Source organism: Silene latifolia, chromosome 5 (genome assembly GCF_048544455.1).
Source record: "Silene latifolia isolate original U9 population chromosome 5, ASM4854445v1, whole genome shotgun sequence".
NCBI lineage: Eukaryota > Viridiplantae > Streptophyta > Magnoliopsida > Caryophyllales > Caryophyllaceae > Silene > Silene latifolia.
Genome location: NC_133530.1, coordinates 55,056,025 through 55,070,142, shown reverse-complemented (window position 1 = coordinate 55,070,142; position 14,118 = coordinate 55,056,025). Strand labels below are relative to the sequence as shown.

Sequence of the window (14,118 nt, the reverse complement as noted above, 5' to 3'; positions counted from 1 at the left end):
TACCTATAAGCACCAAAATATACAATGAAAGTATTAATTGCCTCAAGTATCTTATATGAAAAATACACCAATTAAGAGATTTTCCTTCCAATAATAGTAGTTCCCAAAAACAAAGTACAATCCCCAATTCTCCAGTCACTACCTAGAGCACCTTTACACCATTTCTCCCTTCAACTTCCACATCCAATTTTTCCAAAATCTCATTTCTGAAAATTAAAGGAAATATACATAAGAAACAGGGAATATTGAAAAAAGTAATGTATCAAAAATCAAAAAGTGTAGTATCAAAAGCTAAAGTATGAGCTTCAAATGTCCTCTTCTCCTTTGTTTCTCTTGGAACCCATTCCAGCTGAAGATTCTACAGCTACATTTTGATGACCCATACTGACAGTTTTTGCTACCAATAACAAACCGACTTTAGTTGAGTTTGGTGCGTCAAAGTTCTGAAGGGACAAGCAACATTGACGATGAAGGGACAAGCAACATTGACGACGAAGATATTGTATCATCTGACCGGAAGCCCGCAATATGTTCAAAATTCCTTCTTATTTTCAACAAGAAAGGTCTTAACGTACAAAAGTACCTGATTCTCATAAAGGCAATGGGCAGATATGAGAGAAACATGCCACAAAGGAAAATCGGAGACATCATAGAAACGGAGGGAGCACTAAGTACATGTGCAACAGCAAGAGCAATGGTAGCAAGCATTGATCGATCCCCCCATTCCTTGAGAAATTAGAAAAAGTTTGTTTCAGATGTTGAGATACATCAAATACACTACCACATATATGATATACTCCGTATGTAGTTAGTTGCAAAATGAATGGCTGAGAGCGTTATAAAGCATATAGATTGTGCAGTATGGCAAAAATTACAGCTATTAGGCTAATTAAGTTGAGAATTAAACCCATAAAGTCAGAGAAATTTAGTCCTCACCACAAAGAACACCAGGCTGAATGATTTCCACAATTTCAAGAGGATTTGACAGCCGCTTGGATGCCTTCCCATTTAAAACATTGAACCAAACAATCTAAAGGATCACAAGATTTTTAAAATTTTCATATCTGATTATTTTAGGTGGGCACGCAATTTTTTACTACTCCCTTTGTCTTATCCATTTGTTTATGTATTCCATTTTTTGTCCGTCTTTGCCATTTCTTTATGCTCCCACCTACCCATTATAAATACTCTTATCCCACTTGTGCATGATTGAAGAGATCATGGGAGTATTTTGGATAAATGACACAAGGTAAGACAGAATGGTGTTCAGATAATACTTCCAAAGAAAGATGTGGCTACTTACTTTCTCCTTCATAAGCTCCTCCGCTTCAGCATAGTTATCAAGTTCAGGGCCCTCCTTGTTTTCAGCTTTGACATCAGGAAGTTCTCATGCATCTTTAATGGACTTCAAACCAATAAATAGTAAAAGGGTCACAACAGCATATTCTCCGATGGAGAGAGCTTCAAAACATGCATTAATAAGAAAATTAACTACCTTGATAACCGAAATATTAAGAATCTGCTGGCAAAATATCCGGCTCTAATATGACAATGACTAACAGTTCGTAGCCAAATTGTTCATCGTATAAATTCAAACTACATCCTGCATCGGATCACAAAAAGTTCATCAATTTGGATGGCGTAAAAGTGAATAATGGAAAGTAAAGTAGATTGAGAATTGAGCAATGTAAAATGGAAGGTAGAGATTGTATTGGATCACATTCATATTTCATGAATATACAATCGCAACAAACTACACCAACAAATTAGTAAATTATAGTATTATACCATCACTATACCTAAATTCAATTAACACAACCTCAAATTCCTCTCTTATATTTGATCAACCCTGAAGCAAGTATTTTTGTCAAAAATAAACCAAAAGTAACATCATCAAACATCCAGACGACGTAAAACCTAATAACTCAAGTTGTTAAAGCTTAAAAAGTGGCTATAAAACTTAGCTTAATTCTTGATCAGAGGTACTCTGATGTTGTTGAGTGACGACTTCTTTGGTATATGATGAACCAGGTAAAAAGGAATTTGGTCTCGAATTAGATACGAGAATTTTAGCAGATGATGATGCTCAATGACTGAAAGTTGAAGATATGCAAGTTTTAGTAAGGCCCCGTTTATGACCACTGCGTACAGAATTTTCTAAACAAGTAACTGGTGCTCGACTAAAATGGGTTCTAGAATTTAAATGATTACCAATCTTAGATGAGTTTGATGGCATCTCTTCAGTATCGAGTCCTTGTTCCACCACACCTTACCTATGCTCGTTGCTCCACAATCTATATTCAGTACTAATGAAGACATGTAGCATCTTTTACTTTGTTTGCAATTCCTCTAGAATCAACCAGCCACCTCCTGCACAGTTCATTTAAAATAGGAGCAAACATATTCAGTTCAGTTTAAATCACAACCATGAACATAAACTAATAATTTAAGTAAAGCCTTATCGCTTCAAGGTCAATGTAAATAATTTTAAAATGAATCTAATGCAATGCAAATTAAGTTTTAACGAGAATTAATAATTATATCTTTATTATCTATAAATCAAATTGTGCTAAACTACATTAATTTGAATTACTCAGTTGCCTAGTTGTTAACCAACGTTTGTGATACGTAAGAACCATCAGAAATACCCATTTAAGTTTGTGTGGATTACTCCAGCTTATTACATTTACACACAATCTGAATAAAGTGTAAAAACCACACTCATTTGTAAACTTTACTCAGTGTGTCAATAATAATCATAGTTAATATGGATTTCATTACAAAAGCCTATGATTATATGAACATTACTTTAAGATCATCTGAAACTAAAATTGTGATCCACACTAAATTTGGCTATTACTTTTTAGACTTAACCAACGGTTCATGAGATCTACCTATTATTTTGATTAAAAACTAAAATTGTGAAAGCTACATCCACACAAACTTAAATGTCAAATTTATTCCTTACCTATATATTTTGATAAACAGCATATTAATTTTACCAAGGTCAACCTGCAATTTAAGAAGCATTAAGCAATGCTGATGTAGACACTCAAATAGTGTTTCAAATAGATCAATGTTGTTCATACTCAGCCACAGCTATACTTTGAAAAAGTAAAAACTCGCCCAAATATATAAATATAGAACCCAAAGTAGACCCAAATCGAAATTGATTGGACCCGAACCAGAAGTGAGTAGACCCAAAATGAGCAATATAAAGCAAATATCATGATCGCCACAACCTAAAAATGACCAAATGACCTACAAAAGTCCTGAACTGATCGGTATGCAAAGTTACCCGTTAACGACTCACTCTATATAACCAGGTCTAGTGACTCATAATGGAGAATAAGAGAAGCGTAGAAGTTAATCATGCTTGCTTTTTATTACTCTACTTATTTCTGGTATAGTTTACCTGATGCTCAAACATAAGTTGGCCTTGAATGTCATCATTTGGCAACATCCTAACAACAACCTCCATATGGTCAAGCATCCCTTGATAAATGCTTTCATATGTTCCATCCCCAATTTTTTTAGACGGGTCAAAGCCACAAGTTGCCTCACAAATTTCAATCAAGGAAAATGTAGGAAATTGTGGGCCTGACAAGGCCGCAACTCTTCGTTCCTTCAAATTCTCGACGCTTTCCATTTCTTGGATAGCATATTATGCTCTAGCTCTAGCTGGTCCCTTTTTTACCTGAAAGATATCAAGAGCTCAATGGCTGATATGATCTTCTCCTCACGTTCCTTACCTGCAATTTCTAAAACTCTCACTTGATCTTCCAGGTCAGAACATTCAGCTTGGATTATTGGAAGTTCACTCCAAAGTTTAAAATGTTGTTCTTTGAATCTTATGTGCTCTGATATTTGCGTTGCCAGGTCTTCCTCTACGTCTTTTCTTTTTTTCATCACCTTAGCAAATTTATATTCTACAGTAGCAACCTGCAATAATGTGCACTACTTGAGCGATAAAAGAAAACATTGAACCGCCTCAGATAACATGGAATCTGTTCATAGTACTTCTTGATCTCTCATTCAATTGGTTCTAAGTTCTCTGATTTCCTAATAATCATCTACCACTTCATTCTTAGTTGGATCTCTTCGGCATATGTATTCTAAGTGATTCGCATTTAATTGAACTTGTTACCCACAAAGATTACAATGCTTTATGAAGCAAAAAGATACACCCACTCTACAAAACAACATTACCCCTGTGCTGCAAGGACTTTCGCTAATTGCGAGGGTTGGATTTATGCAGCCTTAACCCTGTGTATCAACACAAAGATACTGTTTCCAACACAAAGATACACCCACTCTATTCAAGATAAATCATAGAGAGCAATTAGCGATTTCCAACACAAAAGTTTGACCATTAATTTTTGTAATTATACAATGGACAATTTAACAATATTTTCCTATCCAAGAAACTGAACTAAACAGTCCAAATTTACCTTGTTAGAATTAGGAATAAGATTCTGCAATGCATCCATGTTTTTATTAAACCTCCTCCTCCTCCTCCTCCTTCTCCTCTGTTTGACATACACAAGTACGGAGTACTATTTAGCAATATTACTGAGTAAGCTGTTCTTAGAGTGTGATCAACAAACAAATGAACAGCTAACACGGTAAGATGATCTTATCTTATAATATGTGTTTAACTCTAAATCTTGGGTATGATGCAATGATCAATACTGAGTAAACTAACCTCTTCAGACAAATAATAACTATCAGCAACTCTAGTTCTCTTTATTCATGTATATGGCCTTTCACCCTTGCCTACACTCTCTACAACCCACCACCTGCGATTTAAAATTTTAAAAGGAAAAATAAAATAAAAAAACAGCATGAGAGAATCATTATTGTATTTATAACCTAGCTTTCATAATGAGGTAATCATCATAGTCAATATTGAAGGACAAATAAGCCCCAAATTATTGCATGCAATCAATTTCAAAGCAAAATCTACATCAAACAATAAAATTAAAAGGCGACTAAATCATCAACATCTCACTCTGACAAAAAAAAAATCATCAATATCTCATACAACAAAACAACACAAAATGTGCAAATTTAATAGAAACATGCCTTGGCAATAATAGTCTTTCCAAACACGATGAGCAATCTGATGGCCAGGCAATTAAAAGACTTGAACATCTCTACACCATGACATGATATTTGCCCCAAATTAACTAAAATATACTCAAAAATTGCAAACTGAATCCATCACAGAATATAGTGAAAACTTAAAGGAAGGAGGTACCTCGTCTGTCAACATGTGAAGGAGAGTGGTTTCAATAACCTACGATAATTGCCTGCAAATAATATGGATATGGGATTGGGTTAATTGTTAGGGACCTAAGATCAATCGGACATAAGATAAGAAATCCAAGGGAACGACTTTCTTAGAACACCACAAAGATGATACTTCTACCTTAATAACCAAAAGCACCGTACAAACATCAATGTTTATCACAAATTTGAAATGAAACAATCAACTTAACAAATAATTTACCTATACAATAGTGAGTCTTTGACTCCGTTAGAGATGCTTACTCAGTTCAAGGAGCACATACCTTATATTTTTATGGGCCTTGGATAGCTTGAATTCAAACTCTGCAGTACTGCGGATAGCTGCGGTACTAAATGATGCTCACCACTGAAGTAAGTTGCAGAACTAATAAACTGCCAAACTGCCTGTAACATTTCGAGTAGAATAATGATTCCCATAAATTAGAGCATCTAAACTACACTAAAATAAGAATCCAATATAGTTTTGATGGTTTGTCGGGATAGACCTATCGTACAAAGGTTACATGACTTAAATCTCCTGCATCTACTGTAAAGCCTACTTTTTTCTCCTTTTTGATACCTAAGCTTTGGCAACGCTTGTGTCACCAAACTAAATTACCAAATCGATGGTCTACCATCATGATTAATAAAAATTCAAGTTCATAGCTGGGTCAGCGGGCTAAATATTTCCATATTGTGTACTCTTATCAAATATTAGACGATTCTACAAAAGACACATAACACAACAACAAAGATATTAGAAGAGTAAAGTCGTCAGGGTTGGGAAAATGCGAACTCTAATTAGCTACTGGCCCTAAATCACATTACCGAGACAGCTAAACAAGCAAATCCTACTATACAAACTCCTCTTATTTTGCAAAATTTTGCCAATTGGGTAATTTCTTAATTTGACCACAGTATAAATAGATTGTTACTTAAATTTCACACAGTAAAATTATGTCTGTAAAATGGCAAAGGAGAGGCAATTGACACTACATATAATTTTTTTCTCTATATTTCGAGGAATGTAACAGGATTTTCTATGATTTGAAGAATGTAAAATGCTCATGTGACCATTAGTTTACCACTATGAAGACGCCCGCCCTTTCACATACATTATGACACTCACAACTCACCAGGTCCAAACTATAAACTATTGTAATTTAAGACTGACAAAAGGAGCACAATTGACACAATAACAAGAAACCCGGCCATAACAGGTCATTTCCACCATTTAAGCCACCAGTCATGAGATACTTGGTTTGCCGATATCAATATATGTCTAGAATACAAAGCTATACAGCTTTAATATCGATTGGAATGTGTTACTATATTCAATTGAATTTAATTACATCCATTCTTTTGAATTAAACAATCAATCGGAGAGGAGAACAGAATGATTACACTAAAATTAGGTTAAAGATAGTCATCAGCATGAACTGTTTCCAATGTCTTGAACAGTGAATGTCCTGATGATCATAATATTGTCCCTCACATAGGTCGAGCCCTCCAACAAAAGCTATGATCTTTTGCTTGTAGTAACCTGCATCATCATCTACTATAATAGTTTTTTAGTGATGAGGGTAGACAAGTAAAAGGATATAATCTGCTCATTTTCAAAACTATATACTCCTATAAAACAAACAACTATATTACTAATCTAAAAATGGAACCTACTGCATGCAAAATAGAGAAATCCAATATATCACTACCTAGTTAACCTGCCACCAGGCACCACCGTTTCATATTCACGATTAAGATGAAAATATGATATATAATTTTATCTTTCTTAACACATCTTAACAAATACCAAAGATAAAAGCAAGCACCAAAAAAACCCAGAAATTAAAATTATCCAAAAAATTATTGCATGCAATCAATTTAAACTTAAAAAAATCCCTAAATTATTGCATGAAATCAATTTAAACCCTAAATTATTTAATTTAACTCACAATCAATTAAAACTAACATATAATATAAGAAGAAAATCACAAGAATGAACATGGCAACTTACTTAGTAGTGTTCGTATCAGACGGATTCAACTCATGATCGCCATTGTTGTCAATTTGATAAGTGAATTGCTTTGTCGAAGAGGAAGAGGAAAGATCAAAAATCCATACCAAGTAGAGGACAGTGGAAATTGAATAGGAAGACAACACTGATATAGAAATGGGGAATGAGGACCAGAAAAAGTATAAAATTATTAAAGGGGATATGAGTGGGAGAGGAAAAGAGGGAGAATGAGCAGTGCGGATGAGAATGTTGCTCTAAATGGCTGAAGCGTGTGGTAGAAGATGACAAGGAGTTTGGATGGCAGGGAATTAATAAGAATGAAAGAAAAGGGGCAGAATGGGCAAAATAGTACAGAAGTACTGTTACAGCTACAGTAAGCAATCTTTTGGTTTTTTAAAGAAGTATGGAAAGAGAACTTGGTGGTACTGTAGCTATGAATACTGAATAGTACCACCCAAATTCTCTACTCTACCGTTGATTTGCGCGCCTTTGATCTACACCCTCCATCTTTCTTGCACTCACTTCCACATTTTAAGTCATGCTCATTCTAATTCACTCATTCTCACCTCTCGCTCATCGCACCTCACTCCTCACTTCTCACTTCTCATCGGCCTTTCATCTCCCTAAAGAAAACTAAAGATAAATTCCTTTTTATTAGCGATTATGCGTTCATGTTTTTTACCTGTTCGGATTTGGTGTCGTTCTGGGGGAATTTTGCACGGTTTGATTGTGATATTGTTAGGTTTGTTGGTTTAATGATGTTATTGTCAGGTTTGTTGATTTACACTTCCGTTTTAATCGTTAGGGTTGTTGATTTACAAATTCGTTTGCTTTTTTATTTAGCTTTTTTCATGTGTTTTTTTCCTTCTAATCTTATTTTAGGTTATTATAACTTTCGATTATGCATTGTTGAATTGTTAGGGTTTGCCTTCGAACAGTCGGACATGCTGTCTAACTTCTGTCTTATGGCAATACTCAAAGGTGTTTACTATTTCTACCTCTTATTATTGATAAACTTTCATGAATGTAGTGTTAATTTACACATGATACTTTGTGATGAGTTTTGCCTTTAACATGTTCTTTTAGTGGTTGTTACTTTGGTCTAGCTATTTACCCCATATTTTCGGCTGTGATTTTTGTTTTACCGGTTTTGAGTTCCTCTTTTTACTCATCTCTCGAATTCTAATAATTAATTAGGGTCTTGTTAGGTTTTTAGTTTGCTTAATTTAGGGTCTTGATGGAGCGTAGCCACTGTATCATTCGCCTAATTTTGTCAATCAACTGGCTGTTAGACTTAGTTTGTTTACACTTGTTTTTCCTTCTTGTTGTTTGTTATTTGGGGTCTTAACTCCCCATTTTGAATTTAAAGATGCTAATCGTTGCATTTTTTGTGCACCTGGGGTGGGACGCCGATTTGATTTCGACACCGCTATACAACTAACAATTGCATCGGCAACGCCTACATACTGGTTTCATTCGCCTAATTCATGCTGGTTCGTTTTATGATTTTGATCCATTGTTATAAGGTTTGTTTCAATTGTTATTTTGTTGTTGTTATTGCTTTATTAATACTACTGCTATTATTATTACTATTGGCCTTAATTCTGAGCTTATTAATATTGCCAAAAAAAAGGACTGGATTTGGCCTGAGACTGTTTAGGTTGTTTGGAGCGTTGAGGAGATGCTTGAGTACTAACTACATTGTTTTGAGCGGTGCGTTCAAGTGTTATAGTGTTGTTGATGTTGCCGCTTGCTAGGTATTATTAGTATTGTTATTGTCAATCCATCATTAGTCCTGTATGTACCATGGTGTACTCACTCGAGCCATGCACTTACCTGTGGTGTATTATGCTGCAGAAGTGACGCATGAATTTGTGGTGCCAATGTATTTGCTACTTAATGGTAAGGTTTTAACATGTGATCTCGTCCTTACCTAATGTAGTTCGTTTGCGTTTTGTTCCAATTTTTTACGCTCTCCTTTGACTATTGAGTGTTGCAATTTCAAGGGCAAATATTTGGTCGTTATTTATTAATTGGATATTGTCCCTTGGGATAGCTGATATGATACTGAGCATCTTACCTCACATCGTAGTGAATATTGGTTTAAACCAGCTGTTCAGTGGAAGTCTTAACTTTTTTATTACTGGTGCGCATTCAGGTACTTGTGGTGTATTCACTCTAGGCATAAACTTACATGTGGTATACTCTAAACCCCGACTGCCTGGGTTGGGTTTTTATTCTATGTTTCCCTTGAGTTTGCTTGTATACTACTTTGTACTATGTTTTATAGATGTATGTTGACATCTAATTGCCAATGCCGTTTTGGCGCACCGAGGGGATACACGTTCTACCCTGGCAGCGAGGTTAGAGTTGGACATAACGTTGTACACCTATGTATTAATTTTTTCACCGCTTACTGCTCCAGCGTTGACTTTCACCGTTTCTATACAACTAATCCTACTCATCTGTTAATATTTCCCCGGTGTTTCCTATAGTCGTTGGCCGCAGCTGTGCACTGTAAATGCGTTGGGGTGGACAGTCAGAGTTGGTGAACAGCCTAATATCGTTTTACAAACTGGTGTCCTGATTAATGCTACCAGGACGGGGCGCCTAAAAGACTCAAGGTAAACTCTATACCAGGGAGCGTGTGATGGTGGACTAACCTTATTACTTGTTTCTTTGGACGGGGATTGTTATTAATATTATTGGCTGTTATTACTTGCTTTTTAGTCCAGACAATTTTTGATCATTAGACGTTATATGTATTGTTATTAATATTATTGGCTGTTTGACGTGGTGGCGTCTATTTTTCTATGCTTCCAAAATACAGCTTCATAGTACCGTTACTACGTGTTATTGACAACGGGAGCTTCAATCGGCCTGGATAGATACAGAACATGATCGGGCGTTGGGATACTGCTGCTACATCGACTTGCATTATGTAATTATTGGCCCTGCATCAAAATCCCTTGCAGATGATGCACCTGATGATGAAATACAATCACTTCTTTGTGTCTACTCCTTAACCGCCGTTTATATGTCAAGTTGGATACTTTGGCATTATGTTTCTTTTACGCTTGACCCTTTTACGGCGTACCTCTTTTTGTGTTCGATATTAACCATTTCTACAACTGAGATTTTGTTAATACCCTTTAGGTTTATAGATCTAGGCACTTGAAGGTGTTTGTGCACCTCTACTTTCTCGGATAGCCGTTGTTTTGGTTTCAGTTGTCTCAGGATACAGAGTGAGTTTGAGCTCAGAACACGAGGTATTGATTCTAACACTAATTAATTTTGTTTTTGAGCTATGCACTTCCTTCTATTGCTTTGCTTTTATTTATGTAGATTGAAATTGTTGTGGTTGTAGTTGTATCGGGCTATGTAGTGAGAGTTTGAGGTCAGAATACGAGGTATTGATTCTCACCCTAACTAATTTTTTTTTTCAGAATTTCTACTTTTGCGTTTTTATATCTTATCGCTTACTATTTTTTTCTTAGTTTGTTGGGGTATCTTGTGTTTTTTGCATTGTTGCTCTTTATTTACTAGGGCTGGTTTGGTTTCCTTCATTTCATGATGTTTAAAATTGAGTTTGTTATATGCGGTGTTTTGAGATTTGCTTGAGATCTGCACTGTCAACTTCAGGAGGAGTTGATCGTGATCCCACAACTATTGCTTTTAACCCTGCCTTTTTGAATTCGGCTTGGTTGTTTTTATTTTGAATAACATGTCCCTGTTAGCGTCTTTACATCTTATTGCTTGTTATCGCTTAGTATTTTGATCCGTGTCTTCTGGTTTGGTGCTTACAAATGGCATGTGTTTATAACCGGGCCACTCTTTCATGTCTTTGGAATGTGTCTACTTTCTGAGTTTACGACGCCAACACGTCCGTCTTGATATGCCTGCAAACACAGTAATAAGAAATTACCTTTATAGAGGTCATGTGCAGAAGAGAGCTACTTTGGTATCCAGTCGAAGGCCCGAGGAATGCAAAAATAATAATAACAGTAGAAAGAAAAAAAACAAGGAGGCAGAGGTTTGTAAAGCCAATACCACTTGCAATGAATAAGTGTTTTTTCCTCTTCACATTGTTTATATTTTTTTTCTTTGATGACTGCCTTTGTGGCTCGTAGATTACAAGTGTTCACATGCGGGGCAATCCAAACCCTTTAAAAAAGTGAGGAATGCGAAAATTGTTCCTTGTGAATAGACTTTTCATCTCTTCTCTAAGCTATTGATCTCCTCCTTTCCATCCCTACCCTGAATTCCTCTTACACTCACATCCACTACTTTACGACATTCTCTGCTTACCCTTATCCACTCATTTCAATCTCCTTCCCCACTTCTCACTCTTCAATAAGTCGATCTTCCTCAATAAGTTGAGCTTCTTCAAAACACTTCTAATCGGAAATACCATCAAAGGTATTTTTCCATCCCCACCCTCTATTAACTAGGGCTCTATTGTTGTCTGTTTTATATATTTTAGCATTAATGATTAACTTGTGAATTTCTATGGTTCCAGATTGCAAAATTGTAGGATGACAACAAAGCTCTTGATCGTCTTATAAGATCCAAGGAGGCTGCATTATTGAAGGCGGAGAAAATTGTTCAGTTAGATATGGCAAAGGCGTCGTTGTTTGTTGATCCGCAGAACAAGAACAAGGGATTAATTAAGCAAATTGAGATTTGTCAGGTTTGCATACCAACTTACAATTCAACCCGTCATTTGTGTCAGTTTTTTTTTTCGTTTGCTAAGGTTTGTGGACTGATCAAGAAGAAAACAAAATTCGGGACAAGATGCATCGTCAAAAAGTTGCAGAGGTTGAAAAACTTGCTCAAACTGTTAGGGAGCTCGAAAAACAATTTTGGCCAGTGGAGCTGTTGCTAATGCGGTTCGAGATTAACAGCGTAAAATGCAGGGGAAAAATGTAATTCTAATCTCTTAACACGGTCTTATAATTTTTATGGAGCTCACTGATTGAAATTGTTAAATGAGGTGTGAAGGTATTTCTTGTGGTCATACAATGGGAGAACATATCATTTGTTTCAACTTCGTGTTCCATCTTGTGTTGCATCCTCTTCGTCTTAAAATAACTCGTGCATCCATTTAATGTGGCCTACACAATACTTTTTATAACCAATGTTTATGTGTCAGCACAAGTAATGAGACACAAGATGATGCAAGGAAATGAATCAGACTCCCTATCTGACTATTTGAATAAGATGAGATTTATGTACTATGGCATATGAAGGAAAAGTAGATCTATATACTCAACATATTCATATATGTTTTATGTTAATTTAATCATAAAATTAATTGGTGATCTTATGCATGCAAACAATAAACAAATTAAAGAAGAAATATTCATCCTTACATTTGGTTTTTCGGATCAAAGGGCACAAGAGAGTTCTCTTACTCTCTTGTTCTTGAGCTTTCCTTAAAATGGATGAACAAGGTTCAAATTAGAACCTCTCCCAAAAGCATATACCCAAGAAATCTCTTAATAACTTATATATTTATGAACTAGTAAAATATAAGTTTAATATAAAATATGACACAAAAATAATTTTGTTCTCTTGAAAATTTTCGGTCAAGAGAGGAGATTATGTCTGTTTTATTTCTCTAGATTTCACAAGATGTAGAGAGTAATTTTCTTACACTACCAAAAAGTTGTGTAAAAGGATGAATGAATAAATTGAAAAGAAAAACTCTTTTTCTTTTCTCCTATGGTTGGCCGAAAAAATGCCTTGGGTAGTATGCCCAATGCATTTCAGTTTTGCTCTTCACAAGAGGCTAGGCATGCAACTCTAAGGTTATCATTGTGTTTTTGAATAAAATAAATTAAACAACACAAACCCTTAATGCCCTTCTTATTTTCGGTTTTACCATGTAAAATGGTAGTCCATATTATCTTTGTCATTTGTCAATTGTAACATGTGTGACATGTTACTTGACTTATGAAATTGTAATGTATTTTTAACACATTAAAAATCAACATACTCATAAATATGTCATTAACAAAATCGACTAGTAATTTGTAATTACTTGTACCAAAAGTGTTCCCGAATTATAAACTACAACATTCTGTATTTATAATAATTTATTCATTCCGTTTCAATTGTTTCTGTAAACAATAATTTCATCTAAGTAATAAAACAATTCGATTACTTAGACCGTGTCTCATTTAATCATATTACAATAAGATACGTTAATTATACTCACAAAATCATCCGTCAATTTTAAGCAATTTAATTAACTCATATCGGTATACGATTAATTAAATAATCAATTAAGAGTATTTCCCTATAGGTATGACCTAAGGGGATCAATCGATCACCACCGTCCGCACGACGAAATGTCAAACTCTAGTCAGCCAATCATTACCGATATGTGTGGACCAGTTGACTGTAAAAATATTACATCCCACAAGTATTCTTAAAATGAGATTTAAACATGTGATCATTATGATCGACAATTGTGATCGCATTATTGTCGGAGGACACATATTCCAACAATCTCCCACTTGTCCTCGACAAGTGTGCGTCACCAATTCTCTTATCCTATTACTATCTCCCACTCAATGCAAGGTGTCTTTCAGGTCGTACTTGCAAGTGATCATATCGAGAGTGGTTTCCTCGATCTGGAGAATAACTGATTGACCGGATTTATCCACCATGGATTCATTCCGAGCGTGGCCACGCATTTCCAGTTCATTACTCCTCGAGTGGCCCTGAGATATTGTTATAACCCTGACTAGGGGTGGACAATTCCTATCGCACTCATTCCCTTCGACTAGCCACAGCCATCATAACCCAAA

At 35.4% G+C, this 14,118-nt stretch overlaps 2 long non-coding RNA genes across 2 annotated transcripts; both read right to left on the bottom strand.

The window, feature by feature from the left end:
• Positions 1-53: 53 nt before the first annotated feature.
• Positions 54-2,078, bottom strand: LOC141656118 (uncharacterized). The gene is made up of 3 exons (XR_012548354.1): positions 1,496-2,078; positions 1,304-1,405; positions 54-726 (listed from the first exon to the last, which is right to left on the bottom strand). It is a non-coding gene; the product is annotated as an uncharacterized LOC141656118 (long non-coding RNA).
• A 1,694-nt stretch (positions 2,079-3,772) lies between these two features.
• Positions 3,773-4,534, bottom strand: LOC141656117 (uncharacterized). The gene is made up of 2 exons (XR_012548353.1): positions 4,452-4,534; positions 3,773-3,942 (listed from the first exon to the last, which is right to left on the bottom strand). It is a non-coding gene; the product is annotated as an uncharacterized LOC141656117 (long non-coding RNA).
• Positions 4,535-14,118: the final 9,584 nt, after the last annotated feature.